General features: G+C 35.9%; 1 non-coding gene across 1 annotated transcript; it reads left to right on the forward strand.

Moving 5' to 3' along the window:
- The first annotated feature begins 1,746 nt into the window (after positions 1-1,746).
- LOC130037922 (U6 spliceosomal RNA) lies at positions 1,747-1,854 on the forward strand. The gene has a single exon (XR_008794509.1). It is a non-coding gene; the product is annotated as a U6 spliceosomal RNA (small nuclear RNA).
- Positions 1,855-23,087: the final 21,233 nt, after the last annotated feature.

Consider the following 23,087-nt stretch of genomic DNA (forward strand, 5'->3'; position numbering starts at 1 on the left):
CACAGGTTTGATTACCCAAAACCTTATAGTCTCCTAAGCTCTGTTAGGAGTTATCCTGAGTACAGAGCCATGAGTCAGTCCTGAGCACATCTGGGTGTGGCTCCCACACCAAATTAAAAGCAGGATCATTTTTAGCAGATAACTTGATTTTTCTTGATTTAGCTTACTAATGTGTAAAAGGAAAACACTACCCGAATCCTGTTCAAGCATTGGGTTATGAGGTATCATTGAATGACAAACTGAGACTGTAATAAATACACAATAATGGCATGCAGTTAATTTGGTAGTCAGTAGTAAATTAACATTTATATAAAATAGTAATTTTATGGGGGATTTTAATTTGAAATATAGAATTACTTTTGTGGCAAAAATAAAATACACATATAAATTACCTTATGTGTCGTTATTGATAATCTTGGTAACAGATTATAATGACCAAAAAATTAAATGAGAAGAGGGCAGCTCTATAACATCTAAGTATCAATGCATTTTATATATATAGATAGCTGGCTGTGTGATAGTGAAACTTATTTGATATACGGTCACTTTCTTTACTGGAATGTAGTTAGTATATTTAATTATTCTTGGAACTCAAGAAAGTCACAACTGACACCATTTATTATGAGCTTCATGTCAAATTAGCAACAACTACAGTGTATGATCTTAGGGAAGGGTCTCTACTAGTTGAGATAAGTGAGAAACATTTGTTGAAGACTTCTAAAAATTAATAAAGTTCTTTGTTTACTTGGGAAGACTGTATTAATGTCATTTTCGCCCAACTTTAAAAGGAAGGGCTACTGCTGCAAACTATGACACAAATGGTCTTTGAACTGCAGGATGGAGAGATGGCAAAAGAATCTAGAAATTATCTTTTCATCAAACAAGAATGAATTTCAGCTTATCTTTATGTCCTCATGAAAAACAATAAAGAACAACTGTGCTTAGTGCTTACTTCTGGCTCTACACTCAGAGGTCACTCCTGAAGGACTTGGGGGACCATATGGGGTCTTGGAATTCAAACCCAGGTTAATGGCATAGAAGGCAAAAGCCCACTCTACTATATCTTTGACCCCAAGAACTATTTTTTAAAAGGTGATTCTGTATTATATTTGCTTTCACATGCACATAAGTAACAGATTGGACGAAAATTCAAAACACATTTCTGATCTAAAGTAACTCCACTAACTGAAAGATAGTATTGTTCCAAATAATTATTTACTGCTATTTAGCTAGTACTTGAATTTACAAACTTGTAAAGATTGTGTATTCTGTGAGATCTAAGCAGAAAAGAAAGAGCTAAGATGGAAAAATAAAAACCAGTGAGGGTTTTTACATGCAGGGTATTAGAAGCAAAACAAGATATATGAAAGTGACAGAGAAAGTACAGGGGTTAAGGTGCTCTTCTCACATACAGCCAAACCTAGTTCAATCCTTGGTACTGGAGTTACTCTTGAGAACAAAGCCAGAAGGATTCCCCAAGCACATTCAACTATAGCTCAAAAATCTAAAAACAAAGTTCTATTGCATTCTATAGCAAATTGCATATGATAATATCATTATAATATTTGTTTTGAATAAGTTTTTCCTCCAGAAATTTGTTATTAATCATATGCTACCTCAAACATGTTCCAGTTGGATAGTGTTTTCTACTGAAAAACTCTTAGACCCCTGTTATGAATGTGGCAGCTCCATGTGATTTGGAGACTAGAACAAAGTGAGTTGTTAAATTTTAAAAATTTAGTATATGTGCTCGCTTCGGCAGCACATATACTAAAATTGGAACGATACAGAGAAGATTAGCATGGCCCCTGTGCAAGGATGACATGCAAATTTTTAAAAATAATCTAAACAAAATACATATGTTCACTAAGGTAAAATACATTAGTAAATATTAGCATATGGTCTAATAAAAAAATACCTAGGAAAAGAGGCATGCAGGCTAATAGAGACAAGGTTTTTGTATCTCCCTTGGAAAAATTCTTAACAAACAAGTAATTTTACTTGAAATTGAATTGTTAAAGAGAAAGAGGATTTTTTCTTCATCCCCTCACAATTACTGGTGTGTTTTTTCCCCAAATTTTGAAATAATTTTGGATTTAACAGTTAGCAGTTCCACAAATCAAATGTCTCTTTCAATTTGGAATTCTAAGGTTATATTCCATCAAACCTGGGGAAATGGCTCAAAGGGGTTATGTACATGATTTTTCCTGCAGAAGGGCTTTGATCTCTCGCATCACATGGTCCTTTAAGCATCTCTAGGAGTGACACTGAGCACTCTCCTGGGAATATACCCTGAGTGCTTCTGGGTGTGGGTCCCATATACAACAAAATATTATAAATATCCCTTCATCTCTCAGTTATTGTAGGAGCAGTACATGGTAATAGATTATGAATATGATTTTCAAAGAAAGAACAGGGTGCTTTAAGCACATCCTTTCTGAGTAAAGGTGGAAAGGGGGTAAAGCCTAAAGATAGATGCTTGGAAGTCTGAGAAGATCAGGCAGATAAGGAAAACTATATTTAGTCTCTTCACTTATGCAGCTCTTTTCCTACAGCCAGTGACACAGTGACAATAAGATCATTTAAGGGAACTTTCCATTGCTGAGTATAGAAGTCATTAGAAAAGTTAGAAAGTTAATTTAAGTCTAATACTCACATTCTCTTGCTAGTCCAGCTACTAGAAAACAATTATGGTCTCTAAGAAAGAGAGTTCTTTAGCAAAGGTACCAAGAGAGTTGCATAAACATAGCATTGTTATTTTCACTTTTTCTATTATCACCTTTTAAAGCTATGATATACTGCTCATTATCATCTCTTTCTCTTCCACTTATCCTTTTCCAAATTTAGGATTTAAAACATCTTTATGCCTCTCCACGTTCGAACAACAAACAGTTGTTGGGACTGTCAGAGAGAAGTAGGAAAAGTTAACTGAATGTATTTATTTATAGGTTCTCATGCAATGCTATGGGATAAAAACATTATAGGAATTTGAAAATAAAATCGTCAACTCTACAGAAATAGCTGGTATATTTTTTCTCTTAAGAAGCATACTGGGGCTGGGGATATAGTAAGCAGGTATAGTACCTGCCTTGCTCAAGGTCAACTGGGTTTGATCACCAACAGCACATACGGTCCCCCAACCTGACCAGGAGTGATTCCTGAGCACTGAGTTAGGAGAAAGCCCTGAGCACTGCTTGAGTGGCCTAAAAACCTCCCTCTCATTTAAAGATATCCAAATCCAGACACTATCACAAATATTCAACATTTGCAGTTTTAGAGAAAAAGTAGTCAGTGATAGGTGGTATTTAAATAAAGGAGAATGGCTGTGTTTCTATAAAACTTTATTTGTGGGCAATAGAATTTAAATTTCATATAATCTCCATTTATTGAACATGAACAGACTTTTTATTTTTTTTAATAATGTATAAAATGTAAAGACAGGCATATAGTGGGCATATAGTGGGCAAACTTGCCCAACATTTGCTGGCCATGTTCTGGATCTGCCTGGTATTGTATATATATCTTAGAAAATGTGAAAATTAGTTGTTGTGTTACTTTTATCTGGAAATCAAAAAATTGTTAGAGAATCTTCTGTTAAGAATATTTTTTTGATATTTTAGAAAAGCTTATTAAAATCCAAACCATTTATCATTATAAGGTATAATAACTTTTATTGTCATAAGTGTCGGTTAAGGGATAATTAGGGCCTGTATATTCTACAAGTCCCAAATGTGATCAGTGTAATGTGTCCTCCCCATTATTCGTTAATTTACTCGAGTGGGCCCCAGTAATGTCTCTATCCCTCCCAGCCCTGAGATTTTTAGCAGCCTCATCTTATTCATCTTTTCCCAATAATTGGAGGCTCTTTCAGAGTCAGGGGAATGAGATCTCTTGTCGTTACTGTTTTTGGCATATCAAATACTCCACAGAGAGCTTGCTAGGCTCCTCCTGTGCAGGCAGTATACTGTAGGTAGATTGCCAGGCTCTCCAAGAGGCATATATTTATATATTTCTCTCTATGACTTGTTGCCTAGTGTCTGACTCCCATCAAATATGGTGTGGTAATTATGGAAAATGGCTAGGGAGTATCTTATAATTTGTCTTTCGTGACCACGCGGTCTGGAAAGCAGCCTGGAGCATGGTGGCAATTGGGTAGTGGGGGTCAACTGCCAGGGCTGGGTCCCTTGGGGGTGGGGAGGACACTCACCCGCCCCCCTTCAAGTGCCCCCAGTGAAAACAGCCTGGCACGGAGTCCCATATATGTATATGAGAATGACTTTTTCAAGATGAAAGTGACAATAGCAACTATTTGCTGAGAAGTCTAGCACTTAGTATGATAACTAACTAATGATCTAAAGGACCAGGATGTTACTGTGTGACTTTACCCCTTTTTTCTCCCTCTTTTTCTCTTCTCTCCTTTCCCTTCACAGCAGTTGTTGCTGGATCCAAGGATTGCATGCCTGATTGTGGGAATTGTTGGGGAACGCACATTTTGGTTGTGGAGTCACGAGTTTGTGATGCTAAAGATTGCTCACTGTGGTGTTCAGGATCTCAACAGTAATGTGATGGGATTGAACTTGCCATATGGAATAGTGCTGAGTAGCAAATTTATGACTTCATGTCTCCCAGGAAGGTATTCTACCGCTGAACTGCATCCTAGGACCTGAAATATATTTTTAAATTTTTATTAATTTTTAATTTTTTTATTTTAAAATTTTTTAAAAAATTTTATTAGTGAAACACCATGAGGTACAGTTGTAGACTTACAAATTTTTGTGTTGGGTTTCAGTTACACAATGATCAAGTACCCATCCCCCCCATCCCCAGGCTGCCTCTGTGGCATTCCCTTTTGTTCTCTCTCTCTTTTTGGGTGCTGTGTTTTGCAAATAAAGCATTGAGTGGCAGTCATGTTCGGTGTATAGTCTACTTTCAGCACGCATCTCCCATCCTGGGAGGATCCTCCCAACACCCTTTATTTGGTGCTCCCTTCTCTATCTGAGCTGCCTTTTCCCAATAACAGATGATTGGTTAAAGAAACTTTGGTACATCTACACAATGGAGTACTATGTAACTGTTAGAAAAGATGCAGTCATGAAATTTACATACAAGTGGTACTACCTGAAACACATTTTTTAAGCTGCTTCTCTCACCAGGAATTACTGAAGGTCGACAGAAGAGGAAACAACTCAGACCAAATAAGTAATCAATATGTTAGCAACTTAAATTAATTGAACAACAGTGATTTGAAAAAATGAGTGAAAATATTTTATGTACTAATTAACTATTAAGATTTTGTAAGATTCTAGTTCTTCAATTCAATAATTTTAGGATATGAGCATATTTACAAAAGAAGATGTATTTTTTTGCCAGAAAGTTCATTCATTTGTGTTAACATATTAGGACACTAGTGAAAAGTTCTTCAAGCAAATATAAAATAAAAAAAAAAAAACTCAAAGACATGTCTGTCTGAACTAATTGTGAAATCTGATGTCCATTAAATCTGGTTATTATTGTTGACTATATCGAATTTTTTCCTACTGTATTTGTAGCACTTATGAATTGGATTTGAACCAGGTGCCAATTTTTATGTATGAAAAAACACTCACTCCAATCTCATTCTGATGGACTACCGGTTCTCTCTGTAGTCAGAGTGGATGTTTTTGCTGATACTTCATATTGATGCTAAAAAAGGCCTCCAGAATGGTTGCTTATATTTTGGCTTAAGATGTGAATTTATATCAATTTTTTTTCTGTAATTGTAAAACTTTTTAAGTGACAGTCTTTCATTTCTTCTTAATTCACTCCCACAGTCAATCCATCACCTTTCAAAACTAAAAATAGAGCAGAAATACAACATTGATTTCCCCCCAGCTTCAGTTACCTCCACATTTTATCTGCTGTCAAGTATCAGCTAAGCTGATGCAGGAGGATTATTTTGATAAGACCATTTCTGAAGACAGAATTGAAAACAAGAGCAATATGGCTGACCCATTAAATGTCAAATAAGTAGCATTCTGCCATAGTTGGGTCACTACTGAAAATATATTGTCTTTCAAACCGCACTGCATTTTATTTTCTGAAGAATGCTTGGTCCTTAATTGAAATAGTTTATAGAGTAAAACCTTTAAATAATTGTTTCATAAGTAGTTGGGTTGGATTTCTTTTTTAACGATTGTAACTTATTCTAGAAAGTTTCCTGGATGAAAGCCAGTGAATGATCTCAATTCTATTTCAGAACAAATTGAACATAACCAACTTTGGGAACTGAATCCTCTGAAGGTAGCGAGTGTAAGAGCACTGAGCCAAAATTGTGTGTGTGTGTGTATGTGTGTGTATGTGTGTGTGTGTGTGTGTTGTGCGGCTCAGGAGAAAGTTTCAGAAACAGAAGATGGGAGTGCTCTGGGAATTAATTTTAGTTCATTTACCCTTTTGTTCCTTGATGGTGGTTCTTAATATGGGTTCAAAAATATTTTTTGAAGTCAACAAGTGTGATTTGTGGTCTCAAATTATTCTTATTATTTGTGTCACCTTTAAACTATATTTAAGTCCTGGAGATAGTCAATCTTGTTGTCTATTTTGAAGGAGCTAAGAGAATATACAACTACATTTTCTATACTCTGTATCATAAGGGAATAAGAGTTAGATTCTAATTCAAGAGTGATAATGACAGTATTTGTTAAACTAAAATATAAAGAGCACCATACTAAGCCTTACAGGAAATAAAATGACAAATGAGATAAAAAAAATTTACCTATTGAAATACAATGAAAATCATAATATGTTAAAATAAATAAAGGCATTACCAGTTTTGAAAAGTAAAGAGAATGTAGCAAATGAGTAATTTATTTTAATTGATTGATTCTTGGCAGTACCAGGAATTGAATACAATGCCTCACACAAGGTAATTGTTCTATAGTTAATTCATATTTCCAGATTGCAGATGGTAGATGGGGGGTGAGAGACACACCAGACAGAGTTTAGGGGCTGCGTATGGTTTTATGGTCAGGGGTCACTTCTGGATGGTCTTGGAGAATCATATGTTGTGTCTGGTTTAACCATTGTCAGAGGTTCAAAGGTACTTGCAAAGCAAGGGCCTTAACCTCTGTAATGTCTCTCCAATTTTTACTTTATTATTAGGAAGAGTGAATTATTAATTAGCTACTGAACAAAACGAAATTGATGACCAAAAAGGAGTGCAAAACTACAGCTAGAAAGGAGAGGACTGGTACCTCTAAAGTATGTATTTGGACCATTCAGCTAACTGTCATTCTAGAGAGCTGCAGCTCCATTCCAAGTTTGTATGTATACAAAATTAATCTGACATTGTGAAGGAAGAGACTCCAGGAGGAAGATCAATTTATAAATAAATATTATGCAAAATAGAAGGTCATACTTTCTTGATACTTCCAAGGATACTTACATAGATTCTTGTTCTGGGCATCATGCTGGATTTAAGATTCTATGCATAACAGGAAGCCAGAGGTAAAGGATTTGGAGGTAGTGTACACTTTATAGCATTTTCATCTTATTTGAATATTTCTTTTTCTTTTTGGGTCACAGCCAGCAATGCTCAGGGGTTCCTCCTGGCTCTTCACTCAGGAATTACTCCTGGTGCTGCTCGGGGGACCATATGGGAGGTCGGGGATCAAATCTGGGTCGGCTGCAGGCAAGGCAAATGCCCTACCCACTGTACTATTGCTTCAGCCCCACGTTATCCAATTTTAATCTTAAAAAAAAAACATGAGGGGCCAGAGTATAGTGGATAGGGCTCTTGCCTTGTATATGGCTGTCCTCGGTTCAATTTCCAAGATTCCATATCGTCCTTGAACCCTGCCAGGAGTGGTTCCTGAGCTCAGAGTTGGAAGTAAGACCTGAGCAGTGCATGTGTGGCCCCAAACCATAATCAGCCAAACAAAAATCTGTGAGAAGTAAAAAAGATAATAATAATTGTCACTGTCCTCCTGTTGTTCATCGATTTTGCTCAAGCGGGCCCAGTAACGTCTCCATTGTGAGACTTGTTGTTACTGTGTTTGGCATATTGAGTACATCACGGGGAGCTTGCCAGGCTTTGTCATGTGGGCGAGATACTCTTGGTAGTTTTCCAGGCTTTCTGAGAGGGGCAGAGGAATCAAACCCGGCTCGGCCGGGCTAGCTGCTCCCAAGGCAAACATTGGAAGTAGTGAGGCCTCTAAGGTATTTGTCACAATCAGCAAAATTGCACCATTACTAGATTGTTCATATTTCAAGTGGAGCAACTATTTTCATTTCAGCTTTGAATGGGAAAAATGATCAATTTATTGTAATTTTATAAAGCTGTCTTATTTGACCTCACAGGTAGATGAATATGATTGTACAGCATCACCATGTCTATAAGATAATGTAAAAGATCCTAGCAGAATTTAGCATTGGTTTTATAGTTGTTGGTTCACAGAGCACAACTGTATTTCATAGTCTTTAATACATGCTTAGATGTATTGCTAACTCATGAACAGAGGAAAAGAAGAACCACATTTTTTTTCCACATGTGTAGTGGTGAAGATCTATAATTTCATGCACATGAAAAAAACCATAAACATTAATGATACACTGAAAAATAAACCAAATAAATAAAATAAACAGAACTTGTTATCTCTGGCACAATGATCTTAATGTAAAATACAATTATGTTTGATGCACAAGCATTTTGAAACTACTCTTTTTCGGAGAATCACTTAGAGTTAAAAGGGTCATTTACTCTGTAGTCTAATTCTATGAATTCAGTATCACAGCTTATATGTTTGTGCTACAGACTTGCTGTTAGCAATAAGAGAGAAATTCCCGAGATTAAAAGCAAAGGGAAAAAGTGAAAATGTCAATTTGCCTAGTGACAATATTTTTCCACAAAAAATGTGATTTATGGTAAGGTAAAGGTAAAGGCCCTCCCGTTGATCGTCGATTTGCTCGAGCGGGCCCAGTAACGTCTCCATTGGAGACTTTGTTGTTACTGTGTCTGGCATATCGAATACTCTCGGTAGCTTGCCGGGCTCTCCGAGAGGGGCGGAGGAATCGAACTCGGGTCGGCCATGTTGGCCGCGTGTAAGGCGAACGCCCTACCCGCTGTGCTATAATGAAATATAATAGAAATAATAATTGCAGCTGTGGCATGAATTCAAGCATAAAAGCACCTAGTACAAGGAAGCTCCTACAAGGAGTTCTTTATTCTATTGTGATCTTCTATTCCTTTTTCTCCACTATCTTCTCTTTCATCTTTAAGTGTCTTTTCAGATAGGAAAATTACTCTTTGCACTGATATGGAGATTTTTCTAAGCAAAGTAAATTTTTTCACTGCTAAATTTTTGAAGAATGTGATTAAAACACCATGTTAGTTACCATTAATCCAGGAAAAAAAAACTTTCAGTGTTACAATCTCTCCATGGAAGGACTTTTTAAAAATAGTCTTATAAGAGCTTTCTGATGTAGACATATATATATAGAACATATAATTAATATCAGTCACATTGACCATAAATCAGAAAATCAGAATGTTTAGTGAGAAGGCTTAAAATATTTGATTGGTAGATATGGAATTTTAGTGGTCAACAACAACTCCAAAACATTCCCTCAAGTTTGATTTTAAAGGAGAGTTTGAATGTAATTTCTACATTGTTGCCAGATTGAGAAAATATATCAGAATATAGAAAAACATTTGGGGACTTACAGAGAAGTGGTCTCTTGTGAAAAAATAAATTGGCCTTATTGATAATAACCTTAAAAGAGCTTTACAATATACTTCAAGTACCAACTTATTCCAAAGCTGACATACTTCAAGTATGATTCTGAAAATTATGCTGCAAAGTTAAAATGAAAATGCAAGCTACATCAGCCCAAATCATCAGAGCTGGACAAAGAACTATGCATTGGCCTTTGTTGTAGAAAGGCTTCCAGTTAAAGCTGTACAATCGAATCAAGGCTAGCAAAATGCAAACTATGAAAAAAAGTCTTTAAGAGCTTTTACTTATTTTGTAGTTCTTTATATACTCTAATATAATTAATATGTCCTAAAATCTTTCACATTTTTAATCCTTATATTTTGTCCAATTTAGAACAATTCTTGATGTTGAAGAAGGATTTCTGTAGATACAAAATTTACTGTCCCATACCAATAATGAGAAAAGTACCTCTTACTAAATTATCAGTGCTTTCATGATTCTCTCTCGCTAGTTCTTTGAATTCTAGCAAATAGCAAGAGTTGGCAACATGTTGTTTTTATGACTTTTGCCATGACTGAGGAGCAAAATGGTCTTTTCTTGTAGGCAAATACAAAATAAGATTATATGGAAAAGAGTAGAGCATCTTGCAAGGACTGGAAACAGAAGAATGCTTTGAGGTGAGGGAATATTTAAGGGAATGGAGAGTGATTGAGATTTCTCTGGGTTCTTGATTTCTACTATTATATTAACATACACTTTATTTTTTTAAGGTTATGGTGGAGAAAATTCCAAGAAACTAACATAGAGGAACATTTTAAAGATGTTCAAACTAGGCAGAAAATCAAAGCCCAGAGTATATGTCACAGACATAGGACCTAATAGAACCTGGCAGGCTAAGATAGGGGCTATCCTGGCAGAAACAAATGAGCACTGATGGTCTCTGTGACTCTGATGTCTGTATTTGTTTTTCATAACTCCATGCATTTACGACTTAATAAAGGTCATATGACTAGTTGATGACAAAGCAAAAGCAGTTCTTGTCTGTATGTCTTTCTGCTAATGGACTCCGATGACAACTTGTTTAGTGGAAGTTAATTCTATGTTCTAATCCCACATTTCTGTCAAAGATTTCACCTCTGACAATCTAGCTATTATACCTATTTCCTGAGAATGAGCATCAAGAAATTTATATTTTTATGAATCATTTCCCCCAAATGCTGAATTACAAAGTTTTGAGTGCAGAGAGCTTTTTCAATTATTTGTAAGCAACCTGTTTTCTATATACAAATGAACTGCAGCTGGCTTCTTTTGCTTCAAGGAGATGGCAAATAGGATAGGAAAGAATCTATGACTTAATATTATATTTTCAAACAAAACAACAATATAGAACAAGAAAATATACATAAATCAATAAAAATATGATTACTTTTGAGAGGAATAATCACAAAACATTTTAATAATTTGATGGTTTTATGCCAACTGAATCTTCCCTAGGGTCAACATATTTTAGACTACCAAAAATGAAGTTAAATACATACTAAATCTTGTGTATTAAAATAATACTTTTTTAAATACCCCCATCATTTGGATTATGTGTGAAATTTTAAAGTATTATTTACATACAGAAAACTCTGAGTGTTTAAAATTCACACTTTAAGTGTCTAAAACTCTAAGTGGTTAAGATGAATTTTAATAAGTATATAAGGTATTGTTATTAATATTATAGTCAAGAAATAAGACATGTTTTTATTATCCATAAATGTTCTCCTGCTTGCTCTTTTTATTTTGTTTATAGGCCACCCTGATGGAGTTCAGTGAAAACATATGGTGCTGGGGATAGAATTTGTGGCTCTCATATCTAAAAAAGCATCCACTCCAATTATTTGAATAATTTTCCCAGTCCCTATATTTCCCCCATTTATTATCCATGGTCTATGGGAACAACTGACTGTTCTGTTAATTCTAATTTTATTTTGATAACAACAGTTAAGCTAAGACCTATAGGCTGAAGAATTTTTTATAAGGAAAACTTGCAGTAGTTTGCAGTAGCTCAGGCTCTTCCAGGGTTTGTCAGTTCACTCTCAGCTTTGCATGCCGAGCATGTGCTCTATCATTTGAGTATCTCTTTGAACCCTCAAAGCTTTTAAGTGTACATTATTGAAAATTATAAGCATGGTGTTTCAGAATACATCTTACTCATCTTGCATATCTGAAATATTATTTGGCTAATAAATCTTAAATTCCCTTCCTTGTATCCCTATAAACTACAATTGTCTATTATTCTTCCATGGCTTTTGGCTTATGTTGGATATTTAAAATAAGGAAAATATTGTAGAACTTTTCTCTGTGACTGGCTTGTTTTACTAGGCTTCATGATTTTTAGGTTTCACCCATGTAGCTATATATTTACAGATTTCTCCTTTTAAAAGGCTGAATACTAAAGTCTCTTATTATCATATGATCTATTGTAATATGTCTTATCATAGATAATTATACAAAAATTATAAATTTAAAGAATAATAATGGCTTAGAATTAATACTTTTTTGTAAGATCAAAAATAAATTTTATATTATTTTGCAGAATGTGGAAAATAATTTTTTTGTTTCGAAGAAATAACTTAAACATTGGATCTATCCATATTTCAGCAATTATATTAGAGTATCTACCAAAAATATTTCAACATTGTGGCAAGAATTGAAATAACCTGATGTGCAAAAGATTTTGCCACTTGAATCAGTTGCTTTTCGAGACTAAAGCAGTATCTATAATTGTACTTTTGGTTATACCTGAGAGTATTCTACAAAAGATTCTAGACAGAGATGAACTTTTCCTTTGTAAATAGAAGCATAGGCCATACAGAAGAGTAATTTTAGGACACATAATTTTTGGAAAGAGGATGCTGAAAGCCGAGGATTTTAAAATTGATTTTTGCAAAAGTAGTCTCTTTCCACGACTTCAAATAACAACTCCTGGTTTGAAACCCACTGCACTAAGAGCTCTCAGTCTTACAACCTGGAATCCATTTTTTGAAAGCAGATTTTAAATGGATTGTTACTATTTAGAAACCATTCTCTATACACCCAATTCACTTAGAACAAACAGCAAAGTCCTCACTGAGAGACCAACAAGACACGTTTTCACTTTGTTTATCTCCTCCCTATTTAAATGGCAATATTTTATTATCTCTCAACTTACCAAGCTTTTTTTTAAATTTTTTAAATTTTTATTAGTGAAACACCATGAGGTACAGTTGTAGACTTACAAATTTTTGTGCTTGGGTTTCAATTACACAATGATCAATACCTATCCCTCCACCAGTGCCCATTTCCCACCGCCACGGATCCCAGTATCCCTCCCACCCCCCATCCCTCCCATCCCACCATGCCTCTGTGGCAGGGCATTCCCTTTTGTTCTCTCTCTCCTTTGGGGTGTTATGGTTTGCAAAAAAGGCATTGAGTGCCAATCATGTTTGGTCTATAGTCTACTTTCAGCATGCTTCTCCCATCCTGGGAGTAGCCTCCCAACACCCTTTATTTGGTGCTCCCTTCTCTATCCAAGCTTTTGGACTCAAAAGATAGTACAGCATGGAGGGGGTTTGCCTTGTGAGCAATTGACCCATGTTTGATCCTGAATGCCACATACAAATCCTCGAGTCCCTCTAGAAATTATCCCTGAACACAGTACAAGGAGTAAGCACTGAGCACTGTTGGGTGTGATCCCAAAACAAAACAAAACAAAACAAACCTTATCAAGCTTGTTCTTACCTCAGTTTTCCTTTCCCAGTAACTTAGCCTAAAGCAAACATTTTAGGCATTCCTTGTCACAGTGCTGTTTCACTTTCTCACCATATATCACAGTCTGCTCTTCTTGTTTCCTTTTAATAGGTTTTATGACAGCAAAATGAAAATCTTTATTTCCCTCTCCATTTCCTAAAGCCATGTCTTGTCAGTTCTCAAAACATTTTTGTGGTTTGGTGAAAGAGACAACAAATAAACGCCAAGAAGTTCTCATAGTCACTTGCTGTTTGAAGTCATTTTGTATTGTTGAATAAAACACTGCACTCTGTTCCAGTGTTAACTGTGTCCTAAAACTATAGGATGCATATGGTAGGGATTTGGCTGGATGTCTGATTTGACTGTATATCCCTAAGGAATCTTTAACTGTAAAACAATTTGAGAAGGTGGGGATTTCAATAAGTTCAATTAATTGCATGTTAGTTTCCCTTAGGACATTTCCAACTCTGTACCTGGGTCTGATTCATACAAGAGCTTCCTTAAGTGACTGTAATAGACAGCATTCATTTGAAAACCTGTCACCTCTAGACCTGTGGCTTTATTGATTTTAACATAGCTTTTACTTTTGAGTCATGGCATCAAAGTCAGAAACAGAATAAATATCATGCTAAATGGTCGACTGTAAAGGGAATTATTTTCTCAAAAGAGTTCTAAAGAAATGTTGCTATTCTGAAGAGGGTAAGATTAGGGAGTAATTATTGTCCTACACAGAGAAGCAGGTTCAATGATTTCTACAGTGCTATTTAGGACAAGAGGCTGCTATAATTACTAAGAATTGAAAGAAATGGTGGACAAGATGAAAAGTTATGAATAGAAGAACTATTTCAATAGCTATAGATCAGTAGGAAATAATAGAACCTGAATGAAAAAGAGAATAAAACAGGGGTTAAGATATTGAAAGACAACAGGCACTGAATGAAATTTTATCTAAGATGAAAATATCTCCTTTCTTCAATCCCTCGATAAACTCATAATAAAATACTATAGGAAATATCAGTAGTATCCCATTTTAATTGTTTCTGCTTGTTCCTCCAATACACTAACATGAAATCCATTTGTTCCTATTTAGAATATTCCTTTCCCAGTGCAAAAATCACATAAAGTTCTTTATACGTCTTAAAATCAGACTGCCAAAGAAACTAAAACTAAATATAGAACAAAAAGATATCAGAAGTAATATTTTTAAAGTAACAATTATGTGTTAAAATTAAATGTGAAAATATACATGTTCTTATCTGTATAAGTGGACTTTTCTTTCTTATTGTTGGCAATAATTTCTATAGTTCTTTTCAAAGTGAAAGCAGAATAAAAGGTCTTGAAAAATGTCTGAGTTCTTTTCATTTTCCTGAATAATAGGTTAAAAATATATTTAAAGAAAATAGGTTCCATGAACAACATACTGAATAAGTCAATCTACTTTTACATTTGTTAGCATGATTATGATCAAGGCCATTATAGTAAGTAATGATTATATCAATATTTAAAAATCTAAAGTTTTGTTTTTCTTTCAGGTATAGCTTCAATTAGATACCACCATAGCAGAAATACAAGTTGCCCCTGCTTAGAAGTATTTTGCATTTTGCTTAATGATATGGTATATCCACGTATAACTTGTAAATTTTTTTAACAAGGGATCCTGTATTTTCATTCTGTGCTGAAATTATACACAAGTTTTTTATTTCTAACTGCCTTTTTGTTGGGATTTAGTAGTCATGCTCTATTATTGTAAGAAATTCTTTAATCATGATTACTATTTTTAAATTTTTATTCTAAGAGCCTAACATCACTGTTAACATTTATTCAGCAGCAAGTAAATATTTGTTGACCAGCAGATTAACTGACACACTAATTGGATAAATTAATTAATAACAGAATCAATTGGTGTCACTGGTCAGAGTGATATGACTAGCTAAGAATTGATAATAAAGTAGACTAGTAAGCTGAAAAGTTTAATTATTTCTTTAATTAGATACGTAATTCATTCAAAACACTTTGAGTACTTGCATTGTGCCTATAGACTTAATTACATGGCATTCACATCTATCATTTCCTCTGCTAACAAATAACTTTGACTCTCTTCTCTCCCTCATCTTGGTCAATAAAACACACATCACAGCTTTTGTACAACATATCTATCCCTGGGCACCATACAGGAAGTAAAGATATAATTGGGAAGAATCAGTGAGTTCCAGGCACACTGCCAGTTTTTTTTTTAAAGCTTACTCTCTAGTTTTCTCTTATTTATTTATTTTTCTTTGGTCTCTAAGCCACATCTGAACATGCTCAATGCTGATTCCTGGCTCTGTGCTCAGGAATTACTCCTGGTGGGACTCAGGGTGGGCTGGAGCGATAACACAGCAGTAGGGCCGGCAGAGCTGGGTTCAATTCCTCTGCTATTCCTCCGCCCCTCTTGGAGAGCCAGGCAAGCTACTGAGAGTATCTCGCCCACACGGCAAAGCCTGGCAAGCTACCCGTGAAGTATTCCATATGCCAAAAACAGTAATAATGAGTCTCACGATGGAGACGTTACTGAGCCCGTTCAAGCAAATTGATGAACAACGGGAGGACGGTGCAGTGCCGGGACTCCGGGAACCATATGAGTTGCTGAGGGTTGAACCTAGATTGACTGTGTCAAGCAAGTTCCTTAGACACTGTACTCCCCTCGGCCCTTTCTCTCTAAACTTACTTTTAAATTCTACCCATTTTACATTACCATAAAATCATTCCTTAGGAATGCACAGTAGCTATATCACTTTTCTCCAAATCCATTCTTCTACAGCCCTAAAATAAATTTAGTATATCTTTATTCCCTTAAAGAATTTCTTTTTAATTTTGTCCTTATTTTGAAACATTACTGTCTCAAAATAGTTTGTTTTCCTTACCTTAAAATTGTTTTTATAAGATAAAATAATTCACTCTTTGACATCCCAAACTACACAACTCAAACTGAGATTACACCTAGGTTATCCAGAGAATTTACCAGTATAGTTTGTGGCAAGATGCATCCTGTCACAGACTCACTGAAGTTGTATTTCTTCATGAAGATAGGTACCTTATCAGCTTCCTTTTTGTCATTGACTCTTTTTCCTATGTCACAGGAAAGTAGACTCTTTTCATTAAGCGTGAGTTATGGAAAACATAATTTATTATTCCTATAGGCCAGAGTGATAGCATAGTGGGTAGGGCGTTTGTCTTGCACTCAGCCGGCCTGGGTTCGATTCCTCCTATTAGAGAGCCCAACAAGCTATTGAGAGCATTCTGCTCACACAGCAAAGCCTGGAAAGCCCCCCGTGGTGTATTCGAGATGCCAAAAACAGTAGCAACAAGTCTCATAATGGAGACATTACTGATGCCCGCTTTAGCAAATTGATGAACAATGGGAGGACAGTGCTATTCTTTCCTACACATAACAGGAAAAATTATCCAAACAAAAAGTGGGCCAGCATATACGTGGAGATTTTCTTGTATGATTATGTATTGTTTGTACCAAGTACCTTGACTTAATCATTTCCCTCTGGAGATATAAAATGAAATCTAATGTTACAAATACACACAAAATACAAATACAAAAAAAGTAATTTTTATAAATACAAAGTAAGAGCTATGTGCTGACATAGATCACGTTTTAATATTTATAACTGTGTGATAATTTCAATGTTCTATTACATTGATATGTTGTTGAAAGTTTAGGCAGGAAAATGATGAAAATATACAACAAAACAAAGGACTACATGATATCTTTAATTTTTGGGAGGGGTGGACACCCAGCTGTGCTTGGTAGTTAGTCTTAGTTCTGCACTTAGGAATGACTCCTGTTGGTCTTGGGGGACCACATGGAATGTTAGGGATCAAACCTTGATCAGCTCCATGTAAGGAAAGTATCCTCCCCTCTGTACTATCTCTGCCCATGGATGAGACCTAAATTCCTATACATTTATATGGTAAATACTCCGAGGTTATAGTATATGTATGGGTGTATTTATGTGTATGCTTATATATATACATATATATATATAGGGAGAACTTAAGTTGCAAAATGTTCATTTTTTTATAATTTATTTCTTTATTGAATCACTATGGGAAAAGTTACAGAGCTTTCGGGTTTAGGTCTCAGTCATGTAAATATCAAACACATTTCCCTTTACCAATACTTATATTTAACCGCGAACCCCAATAGAACCCCACCTCCCACCCCTCCCAATTCCTGTGAGGCAGATGAGTTCTAGTTAATACTCTGTCTACTTTGACTAGATACATTGTTTCGATAGAAGATGCACAATTATTGTTTAGAGTTTATGACCCCCCCCCCCAATCAGACATGCTGAAACAGCGTTGTGAAATGATTTACTTTCTACAGCTGGGTTTAAGAATTAAATGATGTCGCGCGGCCGTAGTCGCAGCTGCGCGGTTTTGTATTTCTGCTATTTTACTTATTAACCCTGGAAGTATTTCTATTAAAAGTTAGTTAAGAGATTGATTTCTGTTCTCTGGAGTCGTGGCCGTGCCAGAGAGCCGCTCGTGGGGGGCAGCTGGCGACCTCAGTCGGGCGTGAAGGACGGCCCATTACGCCCCCCTTCCCATGAGGTCCCTGCCGCCCCCACCCCCGGCTCAAACCTGCTGTCCACAAGGCTCCCATGCGGCCGCCATCTTTCTTTCCAGAGAGGCCAGGGCGAATGCAAAATGTTCATTTTTTTAAATGTTCAATTTGTATGAGGGGATCTTCTTGTTAAAATCTTCAAGAGAAATTATTATTATAAGGTAGTTTATAGTACTGGTTGACATCAAATTTTCCCAGTTTTCTTCCTCACTAATTGACCAGTTCGTCATAGGTCTTTATGAGGGGTATTTTTATACATTGAAATGAGTAAGGAAAAAAAATCAATGACTCCCTTACATCTACATTCTTGCCACTATAATCTAATAATTTAATTCCTTGCTATAAATAAGTCTCCAAGTTCTCTTTCTTTCTAGGACCCTTCAACAAGCCTCCAATATAGTTATTCTTGGGAAGCACCATGTAAATATCAATTAACACTTTACATTTCATATGTATATGAACCTCTGAGTTTCTTTAAACTCTGTTTTATTTTAATTTTACATATAATTTGCAGGCGGAGAGGGGGTTTCTGAACTTGGGCCACATCCAGAGGTACTCAGGACTTATTTCTGACTCTATGCTCAGGGATCACTGCTGGCAGTGTACAAGTGACTATATGTGGTATGAGGAAACCAAACCTGGGTAGGCTGCTTCCAATGCAAATGCCTTAACTGCTGTACTATCTCTCTGTCCCCCTTAAAATCTGTTCTTAACTGCAATCTGTCAAGGCCTTTAGTTTCTAAGGTAATAACACACACATTTACTTTCTTTCTTTTTTTTTCATATATAGCACTGCGGGTAAAGCATTTGCCTTGAATGCGACCGACCGGCCCGACCCGGTTTTGTATCCTCCACCTCTCTTGGAGAGCCTAGCAAACTACTGAGAGTATCTTGCCCACATGGAAAAGCCTGGAAAGCTCCCCATGACGTATTTGATAGGCCAAACACAGTAACAACAAGTCTCACAATGGAGATGTTACTGGGCCCGCTCGAGCAAATTGATGAACAATAGAAGGACAGTGCTACAGTGCAGTGCTACCACATATAATCCATCAGATATTAAGCTTTTTCCACATTCAGAATGAATTTAGTGTTACCAATTCTTGTCCATTCTATCTTGCCACTTACCCCAATTGACAAACATCATTTGTCTGGAATATTACATTTCCCACCACCAATGTCCCCAGTTTGGGGGTTACTCTTAACTCTTTACTCAGGGATTATTTCTAGAGGTGCTTAGGGAACTATGGGGGATGCTGGGGATCAAACCCAGATTGGATGTACACAAGACAATCTGTTCTACTATCTCTTTGCCCAGAGTTCAGAAATAACTTTTTCTCAAAGAAGTCTATCTTAAGGCAGAGCCAGTATCAAGGTTTGGTGATATAAAGGCACTCCCTCCACATCATGTGATATTCACACCCCTTTCCTTAATGCCCTAGGGTTTTTTTTATCACAATATATAAATCATTGATTTTTCACATTCACTTTAGAATTTACTATCACTTATATTCTTCATATGTGTTATTAAATTTAGTATTTCTTCTTACTAAATTATCATATTTTAATGTTTGTTATTAGGATTCTATTAGGTAACATATTTATTTTAATATTTTTATTAGTGGTTGCCACACTTATCATATAGGGCAGAGTCTGGCAAACTCCCCGTGCTGTACCAAATATGCCAAATACCAGTAACAATGATAGGTCTCATTCTCCTAAAGAGCCTTGAATATAATCTCAGGGTTAGGATGAAAGAGACGTTACTGGGGACTGCTCGAGGCAATCGACGAATAACAGGATGATGAAATGAAATGACTAAAGGGAAGAGTTACCCCCCCAACACACACACATACCCTTTTGATGATTTGTTCTCATCATATCCCCAGATTTAGAATAGTGCCTATGCCTAGCACATAGTACATGGAATTTCTTAAGTCACTTCAGGAAGAAAAATCTAATCAACTAAAGACATTCTTTATGTTTTTTTTAATATCAACAATACTTAGGGAGGTGTAAAAGGAAATTTAAAAAGAATCTGGTCACCAAAAATAAGCAACCATGAGAAATCCTTAACGTCTAGGTGCTGTATAAGAAAGTATGGAGACTAATGATATTGCAGAGCTCAGCACGAGCTGAAGATAGCTGACTTGTGGTGCAGCCTGACAGGTGTTCAATTATGAAAGGAAATGAGATAGAGTCTCATCACACAGCCTGGAGAAGCAAGGAAGTAGAAGATATCTCCCCTGACCTCTACTCTCTTCTGTCCTTGAATCTCTTGTGAGTCTGTCCGTTAAAAAAACCTAGAGAAAAGCCAAGGCCAATGGAAATCAAACAATTCAGGGCAAGGGTCAGCCTTTCAGAGTCCAGAGCCAGACAGAGAAAACTCTGACTAGATCTAAGGGACAGGAAACAACCAGAACAGAGTAACATAATCAGCAGCAATGGAACAAATGAAAGTGAATGTCCTTGAAAGAGGAGTTCAGAGCAAATTTAGAAATGGAATCTCCACAAGTGCCTATTTCCAAGACCTTAGAAAGTGTCAAGAATGTAAAATCAAAATAAAGTACAGGAGAGGAAATTCTGAGAGGGGTAAAGTAAGAAAATAACTTCAAATCTTCTCATATGGGCCATCAAGGAACAATTGTTTGCACAGCAGAAACAGTGATTAAATCGTTCACACGAATAGTAGACATCTAAGTTCTCAACTGTCTGAGGTGTACCTAAGTTCTAACTTCTTCACTTCTTCTTCACTCATGTTTGAGTGGCATTCAGGGATGGCAGCATTAATTTCTCTTTCTGTCATGGTGTGACTCTTTGCTGTTTACCCAGCATGCAGGGATAATATGGACTTCACAGTGACAGCCCATTAAACAAAAGGTCCAGATTGTAAATACCACAAATTTTTTCTTTTTAATTGCACAGTTCTCTTTTGGAGAGCTCCTCTCTCTGCAAAGCATGAAGGAACTGATTTCATATGAGTAACCAGAATGAAAGACATCATTACTATTGCCCCTGCAATATGATGGGAGAATAAAAGGAAAAAGTCAACTTTTTTAAGATCTGAGAATAGGAATCTTTAAAGTCGTAATGAATAAGAATGTGTTATTTCTGTATCTAGCAAGACAACAAGGAAGAGATGAAAACTGTAAAGCAGTTATTGAGCCTTTCTGCACCACAGGATAAAAGAAGCTCAAAGAACTTTCCTCAACAAAACTGCGCTTGTTACATTGCAGATTCACTTCTGTTTTGGAAAGAAAAGGTGGAGAGAAAACAGCCTGTGGAGTGTTCGAAAGTTGGAGAGTTGGGAGTTGGGAGTTAAGCATTTATCTTCCCTCTTAAGTAGCTGGGTTTGGAAAGAAAGAAAGAAAGAAAGAAAGAAAGAAAGAAAGAAAGAAAGAAAGAAAGAAAGAAAGAAAGAAAGAAAGAAAGAAAGAAAGAAAGAAAGAAAGAAAGAGAAAGAGAAAGGGACCGGAAACAGTACAAAGAAATACAGAGTTGTCTGATTTTAAGGTCACGCTCATGAGAAGATTCCTCTGCCTTTTCCTCCTGTTGCTCCCACCAGAGGGCCATGGAATAGGACGTCCAGGAAAAAAAGAGACAAAACAGCATGTCTCAGACCATGTCAAGATGCAGGCTCATTGATTCAGCCGCCCGTTGGGCGCTGCTGGAACATTATTGCTGGCTATACTTTGGAAGCTCTAACAGTATTTTGACCCTGTGTAGGTATTTGCTGCTGACCTCAGTGCTGGAATTGAAAGATAAAGAAACTGTTTTAATTCCTATGTTAATTATTTAAATTAGAATTGCAAACAAATATTTTGGGAAACTTCAACTTGCTTCCAGACGTGGCTCTTTCCATTTTAAGCCCAACGTGTAATTGTGTATTCAAAGGCTCAGGTCTTTACTAAAATTCATGCATTATGTATGTTGTACTTTCCCGGGACATGGAGGATGTCACGCTCCACATCCTGCTGAAATGCGGAAATAATTTCAGATGGAGTTTGCCTTGAAAAAAAAAATCAAAACTTAAAAAAACTGAAAAGAAAACTGATAACCCACTATCTTGGCCTTAAAAAACTTTACTATATTGTGATATAAAATATTCAATTATAACAGATGTTGGAATAGCGCATAAGCAACTATGGCACATTATATATTAAGCACACACATTATATATGAAAAATAATAGTATTGATAAAAGCTCAGTACACTTTTATTTTTGTCAGTAAAGGTTTAAGTCAGCTAATAAATACTTTAGGTATTGGCTTTGACATGATTCCTATCACAATTATTCAACTTTGTTACAGCTAAATGTAAACAAATTGTAGATCTATGTTCCAATTAAACAGTATTTCCAAGGAGAGATTGTTGAACAGATTTTTCCCTACAGGTTGTAGTTTAACAACCCATGATGCAAAATATAGTTAAACACATTAGTTAATATTTTACTGGGAAATTAAAATATTTTAAAACATTCAATATGGTCTGTTTATAAATGATTATTTCCCTTATAAATGCTTGACTTCCTTCATCAACTGGATAAGTGCATATTCCCCCACATCAGTATCAATTAAAAAGGGAGTCACTTAGATTGCCAGCATTAAAGTACTTCTGGGAAAGGGCCAGCATTCCTGCCTCCATGAGGTAATATTTCCATAATAATATTTAACAGAATCTTAATAGCTGAAAGCCAGATTCATAAACATTTCTACTAAATATAGCCTTAAAATCATATACTAAATTTAGTCATTGGAACTCAAGCTAGTTTGTTCCATTGCTACAGCTTCTTTTACTTCAGGCAAGGCCACACTAAGAGAATTTCAACATCTGTCTATAGCAACTCCACTCTCAGCCTCCATTTGGAGATTCCTGTCAAACCAAATGAATAGGGGTAGAATGTAATAACATCTTGTTAAATTCACTGCCTGATTCTCATTTAGTTGTCCTGATTTCTTTCAGTCTCTGGGCACATCTGCCAGTGCTTATTTTTATGGCTGATTTAT

The sequence above is a fragment of the Sorex fumeus genome, unplaced genomic scaffold, assembly GCF_029834395.1.
Source record: "Sorex fumeus unplaced genomic scaffold, SorFum_2.1 ptg000072l, whole genome shotgun sequence".
Taxonomy (NCBI): Eukaryota; Metazoa; Chordata; class Mammalia; order Eulipotyphla; family Soricidae; genus Sorex; species Sorex fumeus.